Consider the following 10262-nt stretch of genomic DNA (forward strand, 5'->3'; position numbering starts at 1 on the left):
TGTTTTGAATGTTTGGCCTTTAGAATAGGAGGTTTTAAGCTGACAAAATTAGCAGATATTTCCTATGTCCTTGGAGACACAGCAAGACTGCATTTCCCTCTTAATTAAGTATAGGCATAAAACCAAATTTTAGCCAGTGAAATGTAAATGAAATGGATGCGTTTGCTATTTTCGTATTAAGGTTTTGAAAAACAGGAATGCTCTTTCCCAGTTTTTTCTCCTTACACCATTTGTATATTGATGACAACAAGATTTTTAGGAAATGGCAGAATCACACGTAGGAGCTTGAACTAGTCCACTTTTTTTTTTTTTTTTTGCGGTACGCGGACCTCTCACTGTTGTGGCCTCTCCCGTTGCGGAGCACAGGCTCCAGACGCGCAGGCGCAGCGGCCGTGGCTCACAGGCCTAGCTGCTCCGCAGCATGTGGGATCTTCCCGGACTGGGGCACGAACCCGTGTCCCCTGCATCGGCAGGCGGACTCTCAACCACTGCGCCACCAGGGAAGCCCGAACTAGTCCACTTTTGATCAGATTTTAGAATACCAAACTAAAGATCTAACATAATTTAAGAACTCTGTTTTTGTTTATCCTAATTCCTAAGATTATATTGTATATTTCTAGAATAGTGTCATATTGTAAATGCGCGATGGATTTATGAATGAGAAAGACAACTTTTCTTGTCTCTTGTGCAGTGTTCTGTACAGATTCACTGTGAAATGAAGTTGAGTAAATGTTGGATTACTGTCCTTAATCTTGCCTTTTTTCAACCAGCCAGAGTGCTGGTTTTAGAAACAGCGTGCTCATTTATTAAGAAGACAAGAATGTAGAATAGACCTAAAACAAAGGAAAACTCTTTCTGAGGCATTATAGGTCTTAACAATGTAAACAGTTGTATCCTCCAAAAGGCATGGTAATCTGAAATAGAGTTCACCTGAGAGTTCACCTACTCAGAAGGCCTGATCGAAGTATAAAGAGAATGCCTCAGAAATTCTAAAATATGCAGTTGGAATGTAGTGCAGAGGGAAATTCCCCATGTTTGGATAGCTGGCAGCTCAACTGAAAAGCACAAAGGTTCCAGTAGAATCTCACAATGACCAGATCCCAATCCCTGCTGAAAGGAAATCCTGTTCACTTCAAATGTTTGAAGCAAGTAATAAAGTGAATCAAACTAGAACAATAACAAAGCTCATCTCCACCTCAACTGCAAATCGTATTAACTCAGCCTCCCATTCTATAAACGTGACAAAAAAACAGGCATGACCCTTTTGAGAGGCAACTATTATTTTTACACCTACTGTTCTTTTATAGAAAATATGCAGCATACAGTAAGAAATTATAAAGACATGCAAAGGAGCAGAAAAGTTTGATCCAGACAGGAAATAGTCAATAGAAGCAAACTCAGATTGCCCAGGTGTTGCAGTTATCAGAGGTGGATAACTATGATAAAAATGCTGAAGGAGCTGATAAAAAGAGTGGAAAACATGCATGAAAAGGAGAATTTCAGCAGACATGTAGATTTTGAAAAACAAAAAAGAAAATTCTAGAATTGAATATAATATGACTACACAGAGGAAAGGATTGATAAACTTGAAGACAGGGTAATTGAAAGTATAAAAACTGGAAATCAGAAAAAAATAAAAAGAATTGACTATCTGAGTTTTGAAGACAAAATTAAATGGTCTTAATCTTATAATTGTGTTTCAGAAGAAGAGGATAGAATGGTATTGAAGAAATGTTTGAAAGATATTGACTGAGATCTTGTGCAGAATTGATGGAAATTAACAGAAAATCAACAAAATCAAAAGTGAGGTGTTGGAAATTATAAAATTGATAAACACCTAGCAAGACTAATACATTGTGTTGAATAGTATTCCCCCAAAAGTCATGTCCATCCAGAAATTCAGAATGTGACCTTATTTGGAAATAGGACATTTGCAGATGTAATTAGTTGTGATGAGATCATACTAGATTAGAATGAGCCCCTAAATCCAGTGACTTGTGTTTTTATAAGAAGACTGCATAGAAACAAAGAAACAGAAAAGAAGGCCAAATGAAGACAGAGGCAGAGATTAGAGTTATGCAGCCTCAAACCAAAGAATGCCGAAGATTGCCAGTAACCAGAAACTAGGAAGAGGCAAGGAAGGATCCTTCGCTACAGCCTCTAGAGGGAGCCTTGATTTTGGATTTCTATCCTCCAGAAATATGAGAGAATGAATTTCTTTTGTTTCAAGCCACCCTCTTTATGGTGACTTGTCATGACATCCTAGGAGGCTTTAAAAAAAATTAAAAACAGAAAACACATGACTAATATTGGGAATGAAAAGGACATCACTACATAGCCTATTGACATTAAAGATAGGAAGAGCATGTTATGGACAAGTTTATGCCAATAAATTCAACAACTTATGAAATGGACAAAAGCCTCTTGAACCGTAACTTGTCAAAAGTGATGCAAGTAGAAAAAGAAAATCTAAAAAAAGCTCCATATTTATTAAAATTTTGAATTTATAATTACATATCTTTCCCAAAAGAAACTCCAGGCCTTGATTATTTCACTGTTGAATTCTGTCAAATATTTAAGTTAAAAATAATATTAAGTTCACAAATTCTTTCAAGAAATAGAGAGTTTTTCAACTTGTTTTATGAAGCCAGCATAACCCTGGTAAAAAAACTTGACAAATATGAGAAAAGAAAAAGATTACTATCTCTCATGAATATAGATGTTAAGAATACTTAATGAAATAGTAGGAAATAGAACTTAGCAATGAAAAAAAAGATAGCATGACTAAGTGGGGTTTATTCCAGCAATATAATTTGCCACATTAACATAAAGGAGAAAAACAGACACAAAAAATTGACAAAATTGAACATTCTTATTAAAAATTTCCAGCAAACTAGAAATAGAATTCCACCACTTGATAAAGTACATCTATGAAAATCTAACAGCTAATAACATAATTAATGGTTTAATATTAAATCCTTTTCACTTAGGATTGGAAAGAAGGCAATCTTCTTTTTTTTTTTTCTTTTGCGTTACGCGGGCCTCTCACTGTTGTGGCCTCTCCCGTTGCGGAGCACAGGCTCCGGACTCACAGGCTCAGCAGCCATGGCTCACAGACCCAGCTTCTCCGCGGCATGTGGGATCTTCCCGGACCGGGGCGCAAACCCGTGTCCCCTGCATCGGCAGGCAGACTCTCAACCACTGCACCACCAGGGAAGCCCAAGAAGGCAATCTTATTTGACATTGCAATAGAAGCCCTAGTTAATACAAAAAGGCAAGAAAATGATTAAGAGACAAGGAAAAATGGTTGTATATTTACAAAATCCTATGTAATTTTCAAAACTAATTTTGGACTAATAGGTGAATTTAGAAAGGTCACAGGTTAGAAGTTCAATAATAATGATAAACTGCAGTTCTATATTAAAATGAACACTTGAAAATTAAAAGAATGCTATCTACAATAGCATAAAAGTCACATACCTCAGAATAAATCTAATGATCAATGTATAATACCTTTACACTGAATACTACAAAAGTTGCTGTGAAGAATTTTAAAATCCCAAAACATTTTTGCCATGTTCATATATCAGAAGACTCAATATAGTTAAGATGCCCACTCTCTATTTGTTGATCTGTGGGTTTAATGTAACCCCTAACAAACTTCCAGCAGGATATTTTGAAGAAATTGACAAGCTGATTGTAAAATTTAGAAATTCACAGCATCTAGAATAGTCAAAGCAGTCTTGAAAAGATTGCACACTATCTGATTTGAAGATGTATCATAATATTAAGACAATGTAGTTATTGACATAAAGATAGATAAATACACCAGTGGAATGGGATTGAGTCCTAAAATAGGCCGCACATACATAGTCAATTTATTTTCAGCCAGGGTCCAAGAAAATTCAATGAGAAAAAGTCTTCAACAGCTGATGCTCTTACACCAGAATATCCAAACGATGAGCTGCAACATTTATCTCAGTCCTGTACAGACATGCTGAGGTTCATCACAACCCTACAAGAAAGATCCCAAACCATATAGCTTCTAGATGAAAACCTGGGAGGATATCTTTGTGACATCAGGGGAGACAAAACTTTCTTAGAAACACCAAAGAAAATGATATTAAGGACTTTTTCAAAATTTCAGATTTCTGCTTATCAAAAGATATCCCTAAGAATCGGAATAGGCAAACCACAGACTGGGTGAACATATTCACAGTATGTATATTTTATAAAGAAGTTGTATGCAGAATATATAAAGAACATCAACAAATCAAAAATAAAAAGTCCATGTTCAATTAAGTGTGCAAAGGACAGATATTTCACAAAATAAAATACATGAATAGAGTTGAAAAGGATGTACAACATCAGAGTAATGAAAATAATGCCACAACCACTACATATCCACTAGTATGGTTATAATAAAAGACTGACAACACCAAATGTTGATAAGACTATGAGAAACTGGACCTTTTGTCTTGCTGATAAACCAGTTTGGAGGATGGTTTGGTAGTTTCTTCTAAAGTTAAACTTACATTTACCCAGTGACCCTGAAAAATCCATTCATAGGAATTTACTTAAGAGAAATAAAAACATGTTCACAAAAAGACTAATAAGAAGGCTTCCCTGGTGGCGCAGTGGTTGAGAGTCTGCCTGCCGATGCAGGGGATGCGGGTTCGTGCCCTGGTCCAGGAAGATCCCACGTGCCGCGGAGCGGCTGGACCCATGAGCCATGGCCGCTGAGCCTGCGCGTCCGGAGCCTGTGCTCCACAACGGGAGAGGCCACAACAGTGGGAGGCCCGCGTACCACAAAAAAAAAAAAAAAAGGGACAAGGATCTTTCCAGCAATCTTAATAATAGTTTGAGTGTGACAATAACCTTAGTGACTATCAATATGAAAATGGATAAACAAGTTGAGGTGTATTTATGCAGTGGCTTACTGCTTGGCAGTAAAAAGAAATAAGCTACAGATATGCACAACAACATGGATGAATCAGAACAGCATTGTATTGAGAAAAAGAAGCCACACACACACACACAAATATATAAAGTATAATTCTATTTATTTGAAGCACGAGAGCAGGCAAAAACTATGGTGATAGAAGTCAGAAAGTGATCCTTATGGGAAAGATTTACTGGAAAGGGGCATAAGAGATTGTCATGGGCAGAGTTACATCCCTCCAAAATTTATATGTTGGAAGTTCTAAGTCCTAGCACCCCAGAATATGAATATGTGGAGGGTGTCTTTAAGTAGGTGATTAAGTTAAAATAAGGTCATTAAGGTGTGCCTAATCCAATATGACTGGTGTTCTATAAGAAGGAATTAGAACAAAGACATATACAGAGGGAAGGCCATAGGATGGCAAAGGAGGAAGACGGCCATCCACAAGCCAAGGAGAGGTCTTAGGAGAAACCAACCATACCAACACCTTGATCTCATACTTCTCACGTCCAAGACTATGAAAAAATAAATTTGTTTAAGCCACCTAGTCTGTGGTACTTTGTCATGGCAACCCTAGCAAACTAATATGATAATTTTACTGGGGATGATGCAGACATTCTCCATCTTGAAGTAGATGTGTGTGATAGGTGTATACAGTTTTCAGTTCATTATACTGAACACTTAAGATCTACATGCCTTTATTTTATTTTAATTAAGAAAAGATAAAAGAAGAAAATAGAAAAACAACAAATAAGACAATTAGCTGATGCTTTGGGGAGAAAGTAAAATAGATAAAATTTTAGCTAACCTTTTTTAAAATAAAGCACAAATGTACAAAATGAGAACTATTAAGGAGAAATAGTTGAAAAAGCAAAATTTTTAAGTAATGAGAATACATAATATAGAAATAAATTTTATATTTTCAACAGTTCTCAAAAATATATAATTTATCAAAATTGATCTATTTTAAATAGAAAATTTAAACCAACCAATTTCCGTAGAATAGAGAACCTCAACATTATGTGTAATTTTTTTGGTAGAAAAATAAAATAACCAAAATTTTGTGTGAGGTATAACATAGAGACATACACTCCTGTATTAGTTTGCTAAGGCTTCCATAACAAAATACCACAGATTAGGTGGCTTGAACAGCAAATTATTTTCCTAACGATTCTGGAGGCTAGAAGTCCATGATCAAAGTGTCAGCAGGTTTGGTTTCTTCTGAGTTCTGTCCTTGGCTTCCAGTTAGTTGCCTTCTTTCTGTGTCTTCACACGTGTTCTCTATGCATTCACATCAGTGGTGTCTCTTAGCGTGTCCAAATTTCCTTATAAGGAAACCAGTCAGATAGATTAGGGCCCAAACTAACAGCCTCATTTTAATTAAATCACCTCTTGGAAGGACCTGTATCCCCAAACAGTCACGTTCTGAGGAGCTGGGGATTAGGATTTCATATGAATTTTGAGGATACAGAATTCAGCTCATAACACGATTCTTTGGACCCCTGAAAATCATGTTCTCATAGGCAAAATACATTCATCCCCATCACAACTGCCCAAAGTCTTAACCATTCCATCATCAACTCTAAGACCCAAGTCTTATCTAAATATCGTCTAAATCAGGTGGGCAAGAGTCAAAGTATGATTCATCCTGAGGCAAAATTCTTATCCAGCTGTGAACCTGTGAAATCAGATAAGATCTGCTTCCAAAATGCAGTGCTGGAACAGACATAGGATAGACATTTCTATTCCAAAAGGGAGAAATCAGAAGACAGGAGTCATTGGTTCCAAGGGAGTTGAAAACCTAGCAGGGAACATTCCATTAGATTTTTAAGACTAGAGAATAATTTTTTTGTCTCAATGCTCTGTCTTCCAGGCCCACTGGGGAGGTAGTCCAGCCTGAGGCCTTAGTTGTCAGCCCTGCCCTTAACAACCCTGGGCAGCAGTCTGACCTACTGAAACCCTGGAGGTGGCTCTGCCATTTGTAATCAAAGAGGAAGCAGCCTTGGCACCTGGACCTGTACCCTATGATCCTGTGGTGGCAGTGGCAGCCCTGTACTGCTCTCTGAGTTACCTTCAGAGCCATTCTTCCCTTTACTTGAAGGATAAAACATGTTCCAATTCTGTAGTATCCCAGAAGTCTGATAGCCTGCCTTCATTTTGTCCCATCTCTGTCCCCCTTAGTCCAAGCTAGCAGTGTTTCTGGGTGTAACCCCATCTCTATTCCTGACTTCTGCTGAAACAGATAATTGGATCCATGAATAACACTGGTGCTGTTAGTCCATTTAGGCTGCTACAGAAATACCATAGATAGGGTGGTTTATAAATAACACACATTATTTCTCACAGTTTTGGAGGCTGGGACATACAGAATCAAAGTGCCAGCAGTTTGGGTGTCTGGTGAGGACCATTTTCCTGATTAATAATTGACTGTCTTTTTGCTGTGTCCTCACGTGGCAGAAGGGGGAAGGGAGCTCTCTGGGTTGTCTTTTTTACGACACCAATCCCATTATGAAGGCTCCACCCTCATCACCTAATCACCTCCCAAAGGCCCTAACTCCAAATACCATCATGTTGGGGATTCAGCATATAAATTTTGGGTGACACAAACACTCACTCTATAGCACACCTGTAATGCCTTTCTCAAATGACTGTTCAGCCATACCCTTAATGTTCTCTCAAAACGTGCTTGGTTTTTTTTTTTGTTTTGTTTTTTGTTTTTGCAATATGGATGAGCTGAGGATATTCAAAATGATCAAGTTCTGGTTACTTTTTGCTTATCATCTTCAATTTATCTCTCTCCTCTCACATTTTACCATAAGCCGTAAGGAGGAACCAGCCCATTTCAATACTCTGAGTGGAAATCTCCTCAGTTAGATATCCAAGTTCATCCCTTACAAATTCTACTGTCCACAAAACACTAGAAAACAGTTTAGCCAAGATGTTTGTCACTTTATAACAAGAATCATCTTTCCTCTTCAGTATAATAACATTCCTTATTTCCATTAGAGGTCTCCTCAGAAATACCTTTATATATATATATATATATATATATATATATATATATACATTTATTTTTGGCTGCATTGGGTCTCTATTGCTGCGTGCGGGCTTTTTCTAGCTGCAGCGAGCGGGGGCTACTCTTCATTGCAGTGCACTGTCTTCTCATTGCAGTGGCTTCTCTTGTTATGGAGCACAGGCTCTAGGCTCACGGGCTTCAGTAGTTGTGGCATGCGGGCTCAGTAGTTGTGGTGCATGGGCTTACTTGCTCCGTGGCATGTGGGATCTTCCCAGCCAGGGCTCGAACCCATGTCCCCCACATTGGCAGGCGGATTCTTAACCACTGCATCACCAGGGAAGTCCTTAGAAATCCCTTTAATATCCATATTTCTATCAGTAGTCCTTTCAAAGCAATCTAGGCATTTTCTAACAAGAATCTCAAACCTCGTCAAGCTTCCACTCACTAATTAGTTCCGAAGCCACTTTTTGTTTAGATATTTGTTGTAGAAATACTCCACTTCTTGGTACTAAAATCTGTATTAGTTTGTTAGGGCTGACATAACAAAATACCACAGACTGAGATCATCCAAAGTATCTTTGACCACAATGGGGTGATATTAGAAATTAATAGCAGATGGAAAATGAAAATTTGCAAATTGGTGGAAATTAAGCAGCATAATTCTAAAAAAATGGGTCTACAAAGAAGTCAACAGGGGAAATTAGAAAACACATAGAGATAATTTTTAAAAAATTATGGGGCCCAGAAAAAGAAGTGCTAACAGAAATTTATACCTGTGTTTATATTATAAAATGTAATATAGTACTCTATTAAAACAAGTCAACAATCTAACTTTACAATGTGAAGACTAGAAAAAAACTAAATCCAAAAGTAGCAAAATAAAGGAAATAAGATTTAAGCAGAGCTTAACAAAATAGAGAATAGAAAACCAATAGAGAAAATCAATAAAACAGTTCTTTGGAAAGATCAAAACAAAATTGACAGACCTTTATCCTGATGGACTGAGAAAAAAACGGAGATTAAAATTACTAAAATCAGAAATGAAATGGGGATATTACTATTGATTCAGAAACTAAAAGGATTATAAGAGAGTACTATGGGCAATTGTATACCAACAAATTGGATAACCTAAATGAAATGGACAAATGAATTTATCCATAAAACAGAAATAGAGTCACAGATGTAGAAAACAAACTTATGGTTACCAGAAAGTAAGGAGGTGTAGGGATAAATTGGAAGATTGGGATTGACATATACACACCACTATATATAAAATAGGTAACTAATAAGGACCTATTTTATAGCACAGGGAACTCTACTCAATACTGTGTAATGGCCTATATGGGAAAAGAATCTAAAAAAGAGTGAATATATGTATATGTATAACTGATTCAGTTTTCTGTACACCTGAAGTTAACACAGAATTGTAAATTAACTATGTTCCAATAATTTTTTTTTAAAAAAAGAAATGGACAAATTCATAGAAACAAAAAACCTACCAAGACTAAATTATGAAGAAACAGAAAATCTGGATAGACCAAAAAGTAATAAGTAGATTGAATCAGTAATCAAAAATCTCCCAACAAGGGGCTTCCCTAGTGGCGCAGTGGTTGAGAGTCCGCCTGCCGATGCAGGGGACGCGGGTTCGTGCCCTGGTCCGGGAGGATCCCACATGCCGCGGAACGGCTAGGCCTGTGAGCCATGGCCCCTGAGCCTGCGAGTCCGGAGCCTGTGCTCTGCAACGGGAGAGGCCACAGCGGTGAGAGGCCCGCGTACCGCAAAAAAAAAAAAAAAAAAAAAAAAATCTCCCAACAAAGGAAAAGCCCTGGACCTGATGCCTTCACTGGTGAATTCATCAAACACTTACAGAACTAACAGCAATTCTTCTCAGTCTTATTTTAAAAATTAAATAGAAGACTATACTTCCTAACTTATTCTATGAGGCCAACATTCCCCTTATATCAAAGAAAGACAGACACTACAAGAAAACTATGGGCCAATATCCCTTATGAACATTGATACAGAAATCCTCAACAAAATACCAGGAAACAGAATTTGGCAGCATATTTAAAGGATTAGACACCATGACCAAATGGAATTTATTACTGGAAAGCAAGGATGTTCAACATATGAAAACTGATCAATGTAATATACAATATCAACAGGCTGAAAGGGAAAAAGCCCACATGAATATCTCATTTGATTCAGGAAAATCATTTGGCAAAATTCAACACCCCCTCCCTTTTTTTTTTAAAGATTTTTTTGATGTGGACCATTTTTTTTTTTTTTTTTTTTTTTTTTTTT

This window comes from Monodon monoceros, unplaced genomic scaffold (genome assembly GCF_005190385.1).
Source record: "Monodon monoceros isolate NGI ecotype Baffin Bay Population unplaced genomic scaffold, NGI_Narwhal_1 Super_Scaffold_18, whole genome shotgun sequence".
Classification (NCBI taxonomy): domain Eukaryota; kingdom Metazoa; phylum Chordata; class Mammalia; order Artiodactyla; family Monodontidae; genus Monodon; species Monodon monoceros.